The sequence below is a fragment of the Canis lupus genome, chromosome 20 (genome assembly GCF_048164855.1).
Source record: "Canis lupus baileyi chromosome 20, mCanLup2.hap1, whole genome shotgun sequence".
Taxonomy (NCBI): domain Eukaryota; kingdom Metazoa; phylum Chordata; class Mammalia; order Carnivora; family Canidae; genus Canis; species Canis lupus.
The window spans coordinates 57,443,529-57,464,221 of NC_132857.1; the positions used below are offsets into that span (position 1 = coordinate 57,443,529).

Below are 20,693 nucleotides of genomic sequence, written 5' to 3' on the forward strand. Positions count from 1 at the left end.
TGATTAGTACCAGTGACAAGAAGTTCACTACTTTGCAGTGTACACACTTGCACTATTATTATAACCCAGCTGAAGTCAGAATTTCATATCTCTAAACATTATTTTTAATTTCTTCCTTTGAAAACACAGACGATAAATTGAATCATGTGACCAAACCAAATCCTTCAAATATTACAAGAAAGCCTCCTACCCCCATTGTGCCATTTGCCACACTTTATTGTAATTGTTGGTGTATCTCCACCACTAGCATCTCCCCACATGGTCCTCTGACCGTAGTAAGTGTTCATGATATTTGTTAGGTGAATAAATGAGTTATTCGGGCTCTTTGAGCTAAACATTGTGGCAAGAAGGCAGGATTCACGCTAATTTCTCCTTTCCATTCTTCCCACCATCCTTTAGTCTCCTTTCCCCGACAAATATCACATGAAAACAGATTTACAGATGTCCTGGTCAGTGGGGCTGGCTGGAGAGCTCTGAATTGACTTGAGTATTCCAAAATACTAAGCCAGTAAGTCAGTCTGGACTTTGGATTCCCAATCAGTTTCCGATTCACAGCACGTGTGGAGATGCATTAAAATCACCAGAAGAAAAAAAATTAAAAAAAAAAAAATCACCAGAAGAAAATAACGTGAAACCAAAAAAGGGTGTCTAATGGGTATTTGTTTATCCTCGTGGTCAAAGCGCCTCGTGGTCCTGCTTTTTCAAAAACTGGGCTTTTGTGTTTCAGCTGACCTTTTTGAAAGAAACTGCCAAGTTGGTGGACCTGCAATGTTAGAATTTTGACTACTCCTCCAGCGCGTGGGACCTCAGGGAAAATGTCAGCCTAATATGGGTCCTTCAAAGTGAGCAATGACACATCTTAGTTTTTCTGGAACACGGGATGCTATTTTGGATGAAAGCAACCTTTGTAAACAAAAACCAGAAGGTGTAAACTCTCACCTCAGGTTCTGGTAGCAAATGAGCCTGAAAGACTCCCTCAGAATTGAGCTCAGTGATTGGCCAAAAAACCGTGCAAAGGGTGAGAAGGTTATGTCTGAAGCCATCTGGGCTTTAGGTCCATGAGCACAAAAGAAAACTAGTCATTGGGTCATTTACTTGCAGATGCAAAAACAACAAGGACTAACATAAGAATTGACATCAAGAAGGGAAAAGAAAACACAAGCTCTTTGGACTTTTACAAACCAAAGATATAAATTGTCTCTCCAGATCACAAGTGCTTCCTCCTTTTTCCTCAACTGATTTACTGTCTTTGCTAATTAAATTAGAGCACCGTCCCAAGTGCACAGCATTAGCTAGGATGGAGAGGAAATGTGTGTTCTCTGTATTTCTTCGGGGGAAGGCCCGCGTTGCTCTTCTAATGTCATTGATCACGACAGATTATGTTGCTGATATTTACATTTCAACGCTGCTGCTACCTAAGTCCTGGGGTCACTAACAGAAAAGGAGGTTGACTGTAGACGTGCCCATGGGGGTGAGAGACGACTTGTAAAGCCTCGGTTCCCAGCTTCACTTACCTGCTAGGTGACTTGGGAGAAGTTATTTCACTGAACTGCAGCTGGGTTTCCCCTTCTGTGAAATGAGGACATAATAGCACCTAAATCAAAATATTTGGGTTTTGGGGCACCTGGGTGGCTCAGTGAGTTAAGCATCAACTCTTGATTCCGGCTCAGGTCATGCACTCAGGGTTATAAGATCCAGGTCCAAGTCAGCTTTTGTGCTCAGTGCAGAGTCCCCTTAAGACTCCCCCTCTACCCCCTCCCATCCCACCCCCGCATGCTCTCTCTCACTTCTGCAGTTTCTCTCAAATAATAAACAGGAGCACCTGGGTGGCTCAGTGGTTGAGCGTCCGCCTTTGGCTCAGGTCGAGGTCCCGGGTCTGGGGAGCCTGCTTCTCCCTCTGCCCGTGTCTCTGCCTCTCTCTGTGTGTCTCTCATGAATAAATAAAAAATAATCTTAAAAAAATAAATAGCAAAAAATAAAATAAAATAAACAAATCTTTAAAAAACATTTTTTTAAATAAAACAAAATATTTGGGTCCGAGTTTCAAAGAGGTGATGTGTGTGAAATTCTCGGTAAGTACAACAAAATATCGTTATTTCTGTAATAACAATGCTTATTGTTATATGTTATTTAATGCAATTATCATATATACTATGTGTATTTATAGATTTATAAATATTAAGTATGTAATACTTATAATAACTAATGTAATTTTTATTACTATCACCGTTCTTACTATACCAAGTATTACTGAATCTAAAACACCCAGACATTTTCTGGCCTCAGAGCAGCATCTGGGAATGAAGCCAGATGCCTAGGGCTGAGGAAAGCTAGTCTTTGTTACTAATAGAGAGACAGCCGGGCTGGAGCACAGAAGCCTCCAGAAACCAGGTCCCTCAGGGGCAATCATCTCCCCTCTCTCACACCCCTGGCCACATGCACAGCATTCTTCTAATCTCCAAAGGCTGGTGCAGGGCCCAGCTCCTGGGGTTTATTTTGATAAATGTTTCAGGCCACAGAGTGCCAAGAAACTTGATTCTTTTGCTTTGAAAATGCCAAACCTCTACCTGGAAAAGGAATGCTTAGATCAGAGCAGAGAGATGAAAAGTTTTAAGTCAAACATGCAGTTCTCCCCTTAACCTATTGTCTGCTCTGTTCCTCAACTCTGGAAAGTTGGAAGAAAAGTATCTTCAGATAAAGTCTGTTGTAAATCACTAGTGAAAAGTTAAATATGATTTAGCAAATGTTCATTTTATCTTGAAAAGCAGGGTTATAATGGAACTGCCTTTACGGGTAAGGGCAACAACGCTCTTGAGGGAACTATATGTATTTTAATAAAATCATTCTGCAAAGCAACATAGTTCAAATTCTTTACTGTATTTCTGAATTTGCTTATACCTAATGGTCAAAATAAGTCACACCTGGTTGTTGTAGGAAGGAACGCCGTCCTTTTTCACTGGAAGGGAGGAATGATATTTCTTGAGTATCTGCTAAGCGCCACGTGTTTTACTTCGTACCAAAGTACACCAAACCTGTATCATTTGTACAGACCAGCAAGCTGACACTCAGAAAGATTAAAAAACTTTCCCGAGTTCCTAATACTAACAAGTAGAGGAGGTAGGATTTGAATGTGTGTGTGATTTCAAAGCCAGACTTTTAATGGAAACTGCAAAAATGCTTCATATTTGATCTTTCATCTCATTCCATCCAATAAACCATATCCACTGCAACTTATCTATCATTTTCAACAATTTGTGACTCCAGGAGAGCATATTTTTGAAGTTTGAGAAAATCTCATCATGAGAACTTGGGGTCAGGTACTATCAGCATGTGGTGATCAATTCTTGCTCATGTACTTGCTTCCTTGTTGATTCACTATGTTCCTGCTATAATACAGGCTCTATGGGAACCAGGCCTTGTCCATCTTGGTCTTGGTCTTCTTGGTCATCTCTGCATTGTCACTGCCTATGACAATTCTTGCCACCAAAAAGAAGCTCAATGAATATTTTTGATTAAAAGAATGAGGGACACCTGGGCGGCTCAGTCAGTTAAGCATTTGCCCTCAGTTCAGGTCATGATCCCAGGGACTTGGGAATTGAGCGCCATATCGGGCTCCCTGCTCAGCTGGGAACCTGCTTCCCTCTCCTCCCCACTCATGCTTTCACTATCTCTGTTTCTCTCTCAAATAAATATATTAAATCTTAAAAGAAGAAGAAGAAGAAGAAGAAGAAGAAGAAGAAGAAGAAGAAGAATGAATGACACATTTCCCTCATGCCCAGGATTATGGGCCAATAGGAAGTCAAGTCAATTCTCATTTTCCCTCTGGAAGTGAATGATGATAGCAATAGTTCTAGTACCTTATGGCTTTTTCTCATTGTGACACATATAGTAGAAAAGAAATCTTTCTGCTTTGAAAATGCCCATCGTAACCCCAGTAAGTCCAGAGACTATTATCATTCCCCGTGAGTTTGTCATGGCGCCATATCTACACTGTTGGAGGCGAAGAATTTTCTAGCTTTGTAAGGCATATCAAAAAATGTTCCTAAAAACATGGTTTCCAAAATTCCTTGAGTTAATAGTGACAACTGAAACGCTGATGCTGGGGTGACCTGAGACCATGTAGTTCCTTAGACCTGACATCAGGTTTCTCTCATAGGTTTCCCCTTATCACTTAGCTCAATTGATCAAGGTCATGGATTCAAACCCCTGATGGGACAATTAGCTTAAGCTTGTTCCCTGGATACAGAGTTAACTCCGATCGGTTCTCTTCCCCTCAACTTTGGTTCTTGCTTCAGAAAGGCCAGGATGAACAGTTTACACAGAGAAGAACAGATACTTAGTGACAGACTGCAGGGGAGTCACACCTCTATGCGGCCTCCAGGTCTCACTCGCATACTCCTCAAAGAGCTGTGTTACTGAATCACACTTCCTTAACAATTGATTTTAGGGGCACCTGGGGGCTCAGGGGTTGAGCGCCTGCCTTAGGTTCAGGGTGTGACTCCGGGGTCCAGGGATCGAGTCCACCATTGGGCTCTGCATGGAGCCTGCTTCTCCCTCTGCCTCTGTCTCTGCCTCTGTCTCTCAGGAATAAATAAATTAAATCTTAAAAAAAAAAAATCCCAATTGATCCTATGCATTTCCTAATCAGAGATATAAACAGTGGAATAATCTATAAACAAGCCTATCAATAACCTATCGGCTTATATAAAATTATGAAAAAAATATTTCCAACGGCCAGAGAAACCCTTTGGAATAAAACTTCTACTGAAATACATTAGCAATGAGTTTGCCTTAATGGGAAAACAGCTACTCAGGTTATTGTATGGGAGGATACGCACTGAACATAAATTTTATACACAGACTCTCAGAAAATTATTAGTGACTTTATAAGTAATAACAAGAAGGCGTCTCATTAGCTGAGAACATTTATGTCCTGGAGGAGATCAATTCCAGGAGACACACAGCCAAGCAGTCTACTTTCAATAAGGAGTTACTCAATTTAAGTCCAGAGCCGAATAAGAACTTGGACCTGTGTCTGGGCCATAGAAAGAGACTCCTTCTGCTAAAAAAAAAAAAAAAAAAAAAAAAAGTTTTTAAGATGACTCCAGGTCACATTAGTTTGCTGAACCAAATACCAAATGTTCATTTAAATACAATTTGTTTTTCTTCCTTGAACCTCTAGAGAATGAATGGTTCCACAATTTGTTAAGTTAAAAAAAAAAAAAAAAAGAGAGGAAGTGAGTGGAATGTTCCTCCGGAAAACAAACAATGTTGTCCTTGAATCTGGTCACACTGCCATCCATGAGCTGAGGGCTTATCCCCCTGGGTTACGACCATGCTCCACAAATTAATATTTTGATGGTTCTTTTTCACCATAATGAAGTCTTGGCTAACACTTGGGCAGACACTGATTGAGACTACCCTCAGACAAACGGAGGCGATCTCTAATCGGTGACCTTTAACCTAAGTCACTCCCTTAACTTTCCAGCCATTGCTCTTTTTTAGAGGCAATGCCTTGGTTATTTCTTCTTGCCGAAGTAGTCACCACACTGACAGACGCGGCCAAGAGTAGGTAACACTGAGAACCACTTAGTGCTTGCATTTGGTTTTCCCAAGTTTCCTCCTTTCACACGCTGAAGCCGTCCCGCAGCTCACCCTCAACCCACTCTGTCCTCAACCAGCACCTCACCCTCATGCTCCCCCCTCATTACAATCTGTACGGAAATGCATTCCTATCAACTGCTCACATTTGAATGCAATTTCTCTTTTTTAAAGATTTTATTTAGTTATTTGAGAGAGAGAGTGAGCGGGAGGGGGAGAGGAGATGGAGAGGACCTCAAGCAGACGCCATGCTCAGCGCAGAGCCTGAACAACCCTGAGTTCATAACCTGACCTGAAATCAAGTCGGACGCTTGACTGACCAAGCCACCCAGGCACCCTTGAACGCAATCTCTATTCAGCTTTTACTTTGTCAAAAGATCTCCAAACTTTAAGATCTTTGTCCACATTAAAAGATAGCTAGAGCAGATGAGAAAAAAAGGTTGGGTTTGGATTAGTTTTTGTTTCAATATGTTCTGTTTTCTAGAGAAAGCATGAAGTAATAAAAAGGGCAGAGGTGGAGCATCTTGGTGGCTCCTTTGGTTGAGCATCTGACTCTTGATTTCGGCTCAGGTCCTGATTTCAGGGTCATGGGATCAGGCCCCAGGTCAGGCTCCACACTCAACAGGGAGTCTGCTTCTCTCCCTCTCTCTCTGCCCCTTCCCCAACTCCCCACCCACTTTCTCTCTAAAACAAATACATCTTAAAAAAAATTTTTTTTTTTTAAAGAGCAGAGGCTTAGTGGCTCCTCAGACCTAGATTTGAACTCTCCAAGGCTTCATAGTGTCTTGAAAGGAGGGAAGAGTAAGTCTACACAAAGGTGATGTTAATATTAATGAGACCACTTGGAAAAACAATAAAAGCGCTACCTGGAACAGCCAGCCTTTCTTATGTCTGGTTTCACTTTCCGTGGCTTCAGTTACCAGGGGTCGACTGACTGCATCTGAAAGCAAATAATAGGGTCCAAAGGTCAGTAGAAGCCCGATGCTATGTCATAGCTCCGACATCATTCAGCTCACTTCTCCCCACGTAGGCACTTTCTCATCTCCCATCACCAGAAGAAGTATGAGTACATTAAAACATTCTGAGAGAGAGAGAAATAGGCCATGTTAGCATCACTTTTATTAGAGTGTATTGTTGTAATATTTCTATTTTATTATTGGTTATGGTTGTTAATTTTTTACTGTGCCAAACTTATAAAGTTTACCACAGGTATGTATGTAAAGGAAAAAAAACATAGTATATGTAGAGTCTGATACTATCCTATCCAAGGCTCTAGGGACCACCCACTAGGGGTCTTGAAACATGTCCCCTGCACATAAGGGAGGGACTACTGTAATAAGAGATGCAATTCTTATGACTTGTTCTTAGCTAAGCAGTGATGCCCTCTATTTCCCATGAAGTAGGAAGCATGATTACCTGTTGAGCATAAAGTGAGTGTAACTGAGTCATCAAACTGCAGAATATTGAAGGATTAGAACAGCTGCCATGGGAAACCTGAACAGGAGAAACCTGAACAACCTCCTGGCTGAGGTAGAGACACTGTGCTGTGCAGGCAGTACCATGCAGGGTGCAGACGCCCTGGTGCAGGGTGAGAGGGAGCAGACTGCTGGCCCGGTGCAGAGTCCGGGTTGTCCCTGTTCGCGAGCCGTTTGAAAGACATTTTTGTCAACAACAGCACAGGCTTAGCCCTCCACTGGGAAAGCTCTGGAGTCTGGTCTGTGTCAAAAATATACTAAACATTCATTAAGGATGCTCTGCCTTGGGAAACCCAGATTCCTGACTCAGCGCCTACTTTCTAAGCAGGAAACTAAGAAACCCAGCTTGGTTATGATTGGAGAAGATTTACTTCCTAGCTCCAGTGTTCTGTTCAAGCATTCTCTATGTCTCTCTCCTTCTTTTAGGTTAAACAAAAATGATTTGATGCAGGATGTGGAGCCGGTGTCGTGGGTGGCTATTTATCCTGGACGTTTTCTGACACGTTATCACTCTTGATCAGAGTCTGGTCACCTTTTTTGTAATTTAGATAGATAAGAAATACAGTCTCTCTATTAGGTGACCTACATTCTATAAAAAGTCTCAGAATGACTCAGTTTATATTTTATTTAAATGTCCTACTGCCTTTATTGGTCCACTCATAACTCCACTCCTCCTTTCCCACTACCCAGTTTGAGCAGGTTCTGCATCCCATCCCAAGAACCACCAGCAGATTGGAGTGAGTAAGATCTGTTGATGCTACTCGGAGAGCTGTTGCACCTTTGAAAAATGTCACAAGTTGACAAAGGTCTCATAGATGTGCTGGGGGTTCCAGGGGCATGAAGACACAGAGCTGGGCTGCATGTTGGACAGAAGAGCCCTTTCTTATTTGGGCCTCTAAGTGGACAGGTTTCTCTGATAGCCAGGGTCTGATGATTCAATGGGACTGAACGTGGCCAGTTGCAGGATTACACTCAGAAAAGAAACCAGGGAAGTGGAGCTAGTTGTTAAGAGAGAAGCTGAGGTGAAGGACTGTGGGATCCTGACTAAGCAGAGAAGCATATGAAGCAAATATGTCTCGTAGACTAGAGAAAAATGAAAAGACGATCGACCTAGAGGTTAAGCAAAGCCAAAGAACAGATTCCTTGGGACTAAAGAGTAAGAAAGCCATAGATAGATGTGATAAGGGAAGGGGTCAGCCAACTGAAGATTAAATCTGGACTTGAACAATTTAAGGTGCTGGTAATCCCCTTTAGAAGGTAGAAAGCTCCCCATCACCTCAAACAGTCCAGAAATTATCCTCTGAAATGGACAAAAAGGATGTCTCTCAAGGAAATTATACAGGGAAATTCTGTGTTAAGAGAGTTAATACTCCCTTATATACTATAAATTTCAGAGAGGAGGAAAGATGATATGGTGCTCTTGAGGTTCCCTTCTAACTCCGTGATTCTTTTTTTTTTTTTTTTTCAGAGAAGAAAGAGTATGAGCCAGGGCTTGAGGGGTCAAAAAGAGAATCTCCACACCCAGCACAGAGTCAGACAGGGCTCGATCTCATGACCCTAAGATCATGACCTAAGCCAAAATCAAGAGTGAGATGCTTAACTGACTGAGCCACCCAGGGGCCCCCAACCTGCAGGTTTTAAGTGAGGGGCATAACTACAAGCTGAATACATTTTTCTCGATTAACTTCAGGTTGTTTCAAGTATAAAAATTTTCAGTATCTAGCCTGGCTTTGCTGCCCTTCTAGTGCATAAGTTTATTATAAAGTCACATCAAAATTCCAGGTTTTCTCATAAGCAGCTTTACAACTATGATCATCTAAAGCATGATCAGAAAAGCTTGTCTTAGTTTTAAGATGGATGTTTTGAAAGTAGGTTTGATTGGCAGTTGATTATCCATGGCTGTGAAGTCAAGATCCATATGGGTAAAGAAGATTCATGTATAACCCAAAACTTTCATGCCAATGTAAACAACAAAGGAATAAAGCCACCAAATAAAATTCCCATCCCTGCCCTGGTTCACTTGGATGGATGTGCTAATGAGCAGTGAAATGGGCAGAAGGGTAAACAGTGGGAGCATGTCTGGGTAAATAAGGACCCTAGCAAATCTATGAGCTTGGATAATAGAACGGTACATTGAGAACCCCAGATTCAACGTGAAGGATTATCCACAGTTTGCAGTTGAGAAAATTAGCTTCTTTATTAACACAACGGAGGTCCAGCATGGCTTTCACCACACAACTCAGCTGTGCTATTTTCTTTGGGAATCAGACCAGTCTCCTGGGGTTACAAGTGTTTTGTCCCAAGGATTACTCAACTATATATACACAGACTCTGTATAGACACAAACGAAAAAACACACTTGTTGTCACATAAATAATAAAGCCAAATGTGCTAATGCTTTGTTGCCTTTGCAGTGATCCATCAGGGAACTTTTGCCAAACAGACTGGAATCAAGTCAACGTTACATTTTTTAAATGAGAGGAAATTCTAGGCATAAAAATGTGCCAGTTTTCCATATGACAAAGTTGATAGATAAATATATCTGTAAGTTTACTTCTTTTTATGCATTCCAGTGGACCCTAAACTTTTTAAAATACCCATATCAATGAGAAAAATTGGAGGATGCGTCCCCAGTAAATGTTGGTTATATAAAAATTTATGTACATGTATGGTATTAACCTACCCTAAAAATATGTTCTAGATGCAATAGTTTTTAAAATGTATTTAAAATGATATAATAAATTAAATATTTAAAAAAAATAAATTAAATATTTATAAGTATCTTACAAATTTTCATATGTCCATACATCGACTAATACCCTAACACACAAGGTATGCTTACTTTGATATGCGGTTAAACATAGTTGAGTTAAATACATATTTTTAAATAGTTGCGTTGATATTTGTTAATTTTTACTGACTTCTTGTCAGATCCTCTTAATGTGGCTGATAAAGAGCTGCTACAAAGAGTAGAAGTGTCAACTCTGCTATGGTCTTATTATTGCCTTCAGCTTACATTATTAGTTTTATTTTGCACTTGAATTTTCGGTAAAATATTTTCTTTATGATTTGGTTCCACAATTGTGAATGTTAATTTAGCAAAGAGATAAATGAAAATACAAATATATATATATAAATAACATAAAAATATGACCCAAACATCAACTTCTGGAAACACTTGAATTACAAGGCATTACACTACACTGGTAATAACCAGTCACATGAAGCTACCACTACCAACTCTTCATGATATCGAACTCCTATCCTACCTACAAAATAGCTTCTACACCGGATGACAAATGGTCATGTGGTGGATAAGACATCACCGGTAATGAATATATTTAGTTGTGCAAAGAATAACAAAAAATAGATAAATTGGGCTTTATCAAAGTTTTTTTTTTTTTAAAGATTTTATTTATTCATGAGAGACACAGAGAGAGAGGCAGAGACAAGCAGAAGAAGAAGCAATCCCGATGTGGGACTCAATCCCAGGATCTTGGGATCACGACCTGAGCCAAAGGCAGGCTTCAACCGCTGACCCCCCAGGTGTCCCACTTGATCAAAGTTTTAAAACATCTGTACATTGAAGGACACGACCAACAGAGTGAATGGATAATTCATGGAATAGGAGTAAATATTTTCATATCATATATCTGATAAGGAATTAATGTCCAGAATACATAACATTCCTATCATTCCACAACAAAAAAAAATGAGCAGCTCAATTAAAAAGTGGGCAAAGGACTTAGGTGGACATTTCTCTGAAGAAGATATACAAATGGCCAATGAGCACATGAAAACATTCTCAACATCATTAATCATCAGGAAAATGCCAATCAATACTTCCCATCCATTAGGCTAGCTGCTGTAAAGAATAAAATAAATAACCTGCACTGGCAATGTAGAGATGCTGGAAATTCATGCTCTGTTAGTGGTTATGGAAAGTGGTACAGTCACTGTGGAGAGAGTTTGGTGGTTCCTTGAAGAGTTAAACATAAAATTATCATGTGATCCGGGCTTCTAATTCTAGGTCTATACCCCAATGAATTCAAAACAGGGACTAAAACAGATACCTGAATGCCAGTGTTCATAGCAGCATTATTCACAATAGCCAATAGGTAGAAACAACCCAAATGTCCTTCAACGGATGAATAAATAAGCCAATGTGGTAAACCCATACAATGGAATACCATTCAGCCTCAAAGGAGTAAAATTCTGATCATGGATGAACTATGAAAACACTAAGCTAACTGAAATAGCTACACAAGAAAGGATAAATATATGATTCCATTCAAATGAGACAATATGGACACTGATAGACAAATTCGTAGAGATAGAAAGTAGAATAGAAGTTACCATGAGCGAAGGGGAAGAGCGAACGGGGGGGAATTATTGTTTAATGGACACAGAGTTTCTGTTTGGGATACTGCAGAAGTTTTGGAAGTAGATAGTAGTGATGGTTGCCTAATACTGTGAACATACTTATTGCCAGTGAATTGTATTTAAAAATAGGTAAAATGTAAATATCGTATTTTATTTATTTTAATACACACACACACAAAATCACCAGAAAATTGGTGAAGTTTAATTTTTTAAGGTTAATGTAAATTAAATTTTTATTATAATCCTTTGGCATACTCATAGATCATCTTATGCTCCCTTTACAGTTCCTTACTCTGGAGACCTCTGATTTTTTTTTTTTAAGATTTTATTTAAAATCATGAGAGACACAGAGAGCAGAGAGAGAGAGAGGCAGAGACCCAGGCAGAGGGAGAAGCAGGCTCCATGCAGGGAGCCCGACGTGGGACTCGATCCCGGGTCTCCAGGATCATGACCTGGGCTGAAGCGGCTCTAAACCACTGAGCCCCCTGGGCTGCCCGAGACCTCTGATTTTAAGCCAAACTGTACCTATCAGTGATTGGAAGGAGACATGACCGCTTCCCAGGTAGTGTAAGGTTTACGCATGCCTTGGAATTGTCATGCACACGATACCTCCTGGGCCCCCACGTATTGTTTCACAGTGTGCTACACAGTGGTGTTTCCTGGCTGAGGAGGGTGAATGGACCCGACATCTAACTTATGCTGTGCTCCCTGAGCCATGTGCTTTGGAGGAAGGTTACATCATGCTAGACGAAGGGGTGCAATTATTTTAAATCATTTTGAAAAGTATGCAAAATCAGCATAGCTTAAAACCCCAAGGCTGAAACAAACAATTTCAGGAATTTCTTTTTCTTTTTTTTTTTTTTTTTTATTTATGATAGTCACAGAGAGAGAGAGAGGCAGAGACACAGGCAGAGGGAGAAGCAGGCTCCATTCACCAGGAGCCCAACGTGGGATTCGATCCCAGGTCTCCAGGATCACACCCTGGGCCAAAGGCAGGCGCCAAACCGCTGCGCCACCCAGGGATCCCCAGGAATTTCTTAATAATATTAAAGTGCACCTTTCTTGACATATCTAGAAATGCTAAGTTTGCTAGCTGATATGCCATCTTGTCAGCCAATGCAGTAAAAATCCATTGATTTTTCTGAGTGAAAAATGGTGACCAGAACTACTGAATGGGACAGGGGGAGCCTTAAGTCTCCAAGTTCCGGGTCAAATCCATACTCGTTAATTAATTAATGAAACTGTACTGCAAATCCACCTTATATCAAGTTAAGTGCAGAAACGAGGGGCTAAGGGATGAAGTGAGGTCTCCCAGGGCACGCAGATGGTTAGTGGGAAAACTAGCAGGAAAGTCTGGATCCCCACGCAGCTGAGGCTCCTGCCACAGCGTGGTGCTCCCCAGATGGGGGGAATGAGCACGTAAAACCCAGCCTAGGCACGGCCGGCATTGTGGGCCCCACAGAGCAGAAAGTCTGTGACATCTTCATACGAAGTAGAGGAAAGAAAAGAATAAATAAAGAGACATATAATGACTATTTCTCACCCACAATTCCACACCATTTTGTGTGGGCTCCTCTATTCTGCTTTTCTCAGAACTTTCTATACTATCTGTATTGTGGATCTGCTAAAGGTGATGTCTTATGTGTATATACAATACACTGTATGCATTATACATATTTATTCATTTTTCTTTCCATTTACCAAATAAATCTTACTTTAAAAATAAAAAACTAATTTTACTTAGTGAATATTTTGGAATTGCAAATGTTCCCCAAAATAAGGAACCAAAACCCACTTCCCTCAAAATAAGCCGTCCCTGGCCATTTTTGAAATATAATATGTAGATGAAGTAAATTGATCTGGAGAGAAAGAAACAAAATTAAGCAAAAAAAAAAAAAAGTCTTTTTTTCCCCATTTGGTAATTCTCATTCCCTCTCTCCCTCTCTCCCTCTCTCCCCCATGCCCCCATATGTTTATGTCACTTCTGATTCCAGATTCCCTGAATGAAATTCAATGGGCTATGAGCTAAATAACTGACAAACACTGGCCAAGTTAAACAAAGATGGGAAACACTGAGAAAGACCCGATTTCTCTGAAGAGTTTCAAAGTGAAAAGTCTGCACCACTGGGTTGAATTATTTCATGGCAGCTGAAACTAACCTCCCCTTAATGGGTCAAGAGCCCTGCCTTCCTCTGCCGCTGTACACACGGATCCATTTTGTGTGCTCTCCCAAGGAATGGCGCAGAGCTGGGTAGGTCTTCCAGAGGTCATCTTTTCCTAAGGCCTCCAGGCAGTGCTCCTCTAAAGCATTCCAGATTTTTTTATTCTCCGATTCTTTAAAATGCATTGAGCAATTGATAACTAAATCTCTGATGTCTACAGGAAGAAATGTTAGAGTCAGTGAGTCTTAATTTTACTTCTAGGCAAATCGGATGCCCTTTAAAGTCAAATTCAGCTTTGTTTTCTTTATTCTTGCATTTTGATAACACTTTAGGAAGCTGGTATCAAAGCGAGGTCAGATCACAGGCTAAAAGAAGACTTATGTCCATTTTTTGAACGGAGACTTTTTAGACAACAAAATGATCCTTTAGTGCCTATATTAGATTCCCTCCTGAATTTAGCCTTTAGGCCATCGGTTTATTAAAGGCTTCTAAAAGCATTTGGCCTTTATGTGAATGGGAGTAAGCTCTACAGAGTTTCTAACTATAATGAAATCAGAAGGGTCATAAACCCTTGTGCTGTAGACATTAATGAATGGCCGGCCTACCCCAGAGTAAAGTGCTGGGATAGCAGGTGTGTTTGGGGGAGGCACATGACTGCCTGGGAAGCAGCTGGACTTGGCAGCCTCTGGAGTGAGAACAGAGAGATAGCAAATCTCTCGCACAGGGGCAGTCTGTCCATTCCTTTGACCACACATGCCTTCACTGAACCCCTTTGTTTCTTACAAATTTTGCTCTGCATGTAGGAAACCCTGCGTTTCCCATCTTTTCAAGGAAATAAGTTTGTTTCTCACTCTCTCCCTTCCCCCACACCTGCACTGGACAATATTTGTCTTGAGGCAGAAGAGGGTTCAACACACCACGTGATCGTATTTAATGGTCTCCGAAATTACTTCTGTGAAATATCCACCTACTTGCCACAGCTTGATTTACTGCATCGCCAGGAAATAACAAATGTAATTACTTTGGAATCAACATAATATGAGGCCAGATTGCCTTAGCATTCCTTTTGCTTGAGAGGAACTTAATATGAATGAGAACCAGCTGTCTGTCTGTCATCATGCACATTTGGTCAGCTTTCATAACTGATGACAGATATGGCTCTTTTGGAAAATACTTTAAAGTCACATAATTGTAATGGCCATTTTTCCCCTGACAGCTTTAAGATCTCTAATGAATCACATAAAGCACATGCATCTTACCTGAAACCAAGAGATGACTTTGTGTCCTTCCAGTGGTTATCTCCCCCAGAATAGTTTCCCGTAGCCTAATATTTTGTATTTCTTTAATAAAAGGGATAGTATGTTCTTATTCAAGAAAGAAAAAAAAACAGTGAAGCTTGTGACATCCTAACTAGAGAAATGTCCTAGTAACCTGTGTAACCTGGAGCTTTGGAGGGCAAGAAGGGTCTTCAGTGTGTGTGTGTGTGTGTGTGTGTGTGTGTGTTTGTAAATTTTAATTTCATTAGCCTTATTACACATCTATTAATTATCAGACTCTTTGCCAGACAATAAGATTCTTACAAGAACCTAGCATTTTGGGGATCTCTACTTAACGTCGGGCTATCTACATCCATTTTCTTACCCTTCACAACAACCCAACTCATGAATTAGATAATTATGACCTGCCCCTTTCCAAAGAGAACATTGAGATTTGGTGACACTAGTAACTTTCTCAAGGTCACAGAACTTGTTAATGATAAAGCTGAGAGTAGGAACTAGGCCTCTTTAATTCAAGTCAGAAATATACCATTAATGAAAGATTCGGCAAGACTGGCAAATATGAGCTCATCATACAAAAACTGGTAACTGTATGTACCAAGAATAACTAATTAGACAATGTAATACAAAAAAAATGATCCCATTCATAAGTCAGAGAAATGAGAGAGTGTGAGAGACAAATAGCTCAGTAGAAGTGGAACACAACCACATGTGTGGATACTCGATATATGACAGAGGTGGGATTAAGTGGAGGAAGGAAGAGCTAATAAATTAGTGGTGATTGGAAAATAAGATATCCATGTGATTCCTTACTTTGTAAACATTAAAAATATTCCAGGAAGATTAGGGGCACTTGGGTGGCTCAGCTATTTAAGCATCTGCCTTCAGCTCAGGTCATGATCTCGGGGTCCTGGGATGGAGCCCCTGGGATTGAGCTCTCTCCTCAGTGGTGAAGCTGCCTCTTCCTCTCCCTCATGCTCTCTCTCACAAATAAATAAATAAAATCTTCAACAAAATATTCCAGAAAAAGTAAGACTTAAGCATTTTAAAAGGAAATAAAGGAGGCACACCTGGCTGGCTCAGTTGACGGAGCGTGCAACTCTTGATCTCAGGGTTGTGGGTTCAAGCCCCATGTTGTATGTAGTGATTACTTAAAAATCTTAAAAAAGGAGAAAAGAACAGACGCTAAATGATGTTGAAGTGTGGAAGGAGTTCTTACATAAAACACAGAAAAGCACAAATGGCACAATGAAAGATCAGCAAATATACTATATTAAAACCAAGCTTTTTTTTTTTATAATAAACACAACACCAATAGTGAAAAAACAAGACTGGAGAAAATATTTGCAACACGCGTAACTAACAAAAGAATTAGTATCCAGAACATAAAAAGAAAAAATAAAAATCTATAACCCAACAGAAAAATGGGCAATTCACAAAACAGGAAAACCAATGGCCACTTAATATATGAAAAGATTTTTAATCTGACTAGTAATAAGGAAAACAAGATTAAAGCAATGAGATATCATTTCACAATTTATCAAGTTGACTAGTTTTTTTAAATTTAATTGATTTATTTTAGAGAGAGAAAGAGAGAATGCAAGAAGGGAAAGGAGAGAGAATCTCAAGCAGATTCCACACTGAATGTGGAGCCCAAAGCAGGGCTCCATCTCAGCCCTGAGATCATGACCTGAGCTGAAATCAAGAGTTTGATGCTCAACCAACTGAGGTGCCCCCAAATTGACTAATTTTTACATCCTAGAAATACCTGTTATTGGCCAGATGTGATGCAACAGGAATTCCCATATATAATTGATGGAACTGGAACAACTACTCTGGAACACAATTTAGTACTGTCTAGTAAAGTTGAGGATACATGATGCCTAACACGTAGCATTTCTGATTCTGTGTGGGTATCTTGGAGAAACTGCATATATCCAAGGGAGACATAACAAATGTTAATTTCAGCATTATTTCTAAAAACAAAACCATAGGAACTCAAACATATTTAAAATTTTAAAGGATGTATTTTGATATATTCATAAAGTGAGACCCTATGCAGCAGCTAAAAAGAAACAGACTAAATCTACCTACTTGTAGAAACATGGGTAAATCTCAAAACCACAGTGGTGACAAAATAGGAAAGCTGTAAAACTCTAGAATAGCACAATACACATAAAGTCCAAAAGTATGAAAAATATGACATATTGTTTATAGAGGCAATTTATGGTAATTTATGCTTTACTGAACCATGAAACATTCAGTTTGTATTTATATAAAAAGTACAAAATCATACAGATAAGAAACGTAACAAAACAAAGTAGTGGCTTTCTCTGAAAAAGGACAGATAAGAACGAAATGAGAGAGTTTTGTTAGGAAAGACCCTTAAGTTTTCTTTAAAAACAAAATCTGAAATGGGGCGCCTGGGTGGCTCAGTGGTTGAGCATCTGCCTTGGGCTCAGGCCCTGACTCCAGGTCAGGTCCTGGGATCGAGTCCCGCATCAGGCTCCCCGCGTGGAGCCTGCTTCTCCCTCTGCCTGTGTCTCTGCCTCTGTCTCTCGTGAATAAATACATAAAATCTTTAAAGAAAATCTGAAATGAATACGGTGTTAGTGGGTGGTGCAAAGAAAGAGAGAAAATATGAAGACGGCAGAAGGGAGAGAAGGGATGAAGAGAGGGAAGAGAGGAAAACAGAGAGGGAGGGGCGAAGGCAGGAATGGAGAAGGGAAGAAAGGAAAATCTTTAGAGTCTACCACTTGGAGATCAAATCATTGAGACTCTGTCTTTCAAGGTAGAGTCTATAAATTAAAAACCAGATTAAAGTAGAAATTTCCAGACTTTCTGAAACACTTACTTTAATGTATAAGTAGGGCTAGATTATAATTTAATAAAATTCATGAATTTATATTAATTAGAGGAGGGTCAATCTGAATTAAACAAATCCAGAAGTTTTGAGTCTTTAGAGGCACACAATTATAAGCCGTTCTGTGCCTACAGCCATTCAAACGACCACAACAAACACTTTGCCTTTATGCGTGTGGAAGATTTGTATCTTGAAATATGAAGCAGTCTGGTCTCCGTGTATCCCCTCTCCTCTCTTACTTGTACCTGAGAGCAATTTTCCTTCCTCTCATCCAGAAACAAAAATTCAAAGAAATCTATGAGCTAAGTGTCTGATTTTTTTAAATCTGCACGTGTATATTTCTTTTTAATATGCTGTACATACCGTTTGTAACTATTTTACCCAACAGTAAAATGATATATATTTTTTACCAAAATGAGATCATTATCAACATAGCCCCCTGAAAGCTAATTTTTCCAGTTCACATTCATCATCTTTATTTCAGAAAATGTTCATCTCACCTAATACTACAATTTAGATACTCTTCATGGACCTAAATATACCTTTTAAGATTGATTTGCACAAATCCTAGCCTAGCCAAGCTCATATCGCACCTATTTTATTCCTCTGTCTCCTTCCATTTACAACAGATCCTTTATTTAACGATCCTGAACTGTTGTCTTACAGGATAGACCCCACATTCTAAATTTGTCCAGTTTCTTCGTGATGAATTTTAGCTTGTTCCTTACTTCATAAACTACATCTAGAGGCTCTAGTGATTCAAGTCAAGCATATCTGGCTAGATAACTCACAAGTGAGGTTACCGATCTCATTTTGCAACACAAGAAAGCAGAGAACATCTGGTTGACCCACCGTTAATAATACTAAGCTAGACCACTGAATTCGAGTTGTGATAGTTTGGTTTCCCTATTTAATAGCTAACATTCTTCCCTTTGCAACCTGAAGCTAATTTGTGGGGTGTCGCTTTGGCATGGTACAAGTGTTTCATTCACCACCGTCCATTCACTTATGGTTTTAACAACAGCTGATAATCCTGAATTAACAACTTCATTATATCAGTGGTCTATAAAGCAAGGAATAAAACAAGCAAAAATCCCCGCTCTCCTGGAACTTAATATCCAGTAGGAGAGAGAGACAACACACATAAAAAATTAGAAAAATACTGTATGAAGTATGTTATATGGTGCAAAGTGCTATGGAAATAAGGCTGGGAAGGGATGAGGAAATGAGGATGGAAGAGCTGGGGTTGTTAGATTAAATAGGGTGGGCAGGGAAGGCATCACAAGGTACCTGTGACTTTTGTTTAGGGACAATGGACATCTAGGGGAAAGAATCATTCCAGGCAAGTGCAAAGGCCCTGAGGTGGGAGCCTCCTGGTATGTCCAAGGGACAGCAGAAGACCAAGGTGACTGGAGGAGTCATAGGAAAAGGAAGTAAGAGAAGTGGCTAATGAGTAGACAAGAGTGTGTGCTGACCATGGAAGCCTTATGTGCCAGTGCAAGGGCGTTGGCTTTCACTCAAAGACAAGATGGAAGCAGAGGAGCAACGTGACCTGCCTTATACATTCCGGGAATTTGATGGGTTGCTGTGTTCAAAATAGGCTATGGATAGATTTCTGGTTTCAGCACTAACATGTAAAGAGAAGTTATCACCCCTCTCCTAACCACCAGAAAAAGTGAAACAAACTGAAAATCAGTAATTTTCCTGGACTTGCCAGAGAACTGAGGCTACAGGGCAAAGGGCCACCCTGAAATCTGAAGACACAGGAGAATGTAGAGCTCACAGCCAAGATGTACTCATCTGGAGCAGAAGCAGCTAGAGCCACAACCTGGTAGGAACATCTGAAGGGTAATTTTGACAAATTGATAGAAAACAGCAAATAGCTCCTGACGGCTTAGGGAGACCCTCAGCTTTCCTGATTCCCGCGCCCCCCCCCCCCGCCAGGATCCCCCAGATTCTTTCGGGAAAAAACCAAGCAAGATCCCTTCATGGCTCTGGCAAGGGGAGTGGAAAGGTAACTGTTTTGAGATACACCCAGAGGACTCTCAATAACAAAGATCTGCTCTCCAACGAGAAAGTCTTGCCTCACCTGGGTCAGAAATCCATACCCACGCACACACCCAGAGGATGGGAGAGGTGGGGGGGGGCAGTTAGGAAGCTATTGCAATGCCCCTGGAGGCAAAGACGCATAGTGGCCTTTTCCCATTAAGAGTCTACAAAGAAGGGGCCTGGAGGAGGAAAGAGAGAAAGAAAGCCAAATAGTGAGCTTGTTCAAAGGAGAACAGGAGTGCCGGCCACGTGGAACCTTCTGGGCAGAGGGCAGAGGAGTCAGTCGCTGGAGTGTGGACACGGGCATCGGGGGGACATTTGTTTTGTGAACAAGGTGGGACGGAAATAGAACCTGTGCAGAATCTGTCCCCGTGCCAACCCTTTACCACAGGTTTGCAAGCCTGGTGCACCGGGTTATGACTGGAAACGGGCGCCATCAGCACTCTTCAGCGTAGCTCCAGGGTCTCAAGGTCTCAGCATCATCTGGAATCACCCTCCTCTTCCCTCAAGTCCCCTCAGATCATGACAAAGGTCTTGGCATATTTTGTTTTCCCCACGGCTGCACGTCATGTGGCTGTGGGTCAACGGTCCAGGCTGCAGATTTGCTGATCACGCTCATCCGAAGATGAAGGGGTCCCACAGGCCCGGGTCTGCTGGTCTTCACCCTGCAGCTCCTCAAGAACTTCCATGAAAGGACCTGAAGCGACCGTAAAACTTCTATTTTAACCTGCAGGTGGGATCCTTGTTTTTGTGTTTTGTTTTCCAGCAGATCCAGCACCCACACTTGCTTTTTTATTTTCAAATTATTCAAGACTGTTGGTCGCAGCACAGCCTCAGTGACCGCAGCTGTTGCAGTAGGTAGAAGACGCCCCACCGGCTGAGG

The 20,693-nt window shown here is 40.8% G+C and overlaps 1 long non-coding RNA gene across 3 annotated transcripts in view; it reads right to left on the reverse strand.

Annotated features, from left to right (window-relative positions):
• Positions 1–20,693, reverse strand: part of LOC140612150 (uncharacterized) — a 128,626-nt gene that overhangs the window by 85,707 nt on the left and 22,226 nt on the right. For all 3 annotated transcript variants that reach the window (XR_012013466.1, XR_012013464.1, XR_012013465.1), the window contains exon 2: positions 6,468–6,541. This is a non-coding gene — a long non-coding RNA (uncharacterized lncRNA). The remainder of the gene's footprint in view (positions 1–6,467; positions 6,542–20,693) is intronic.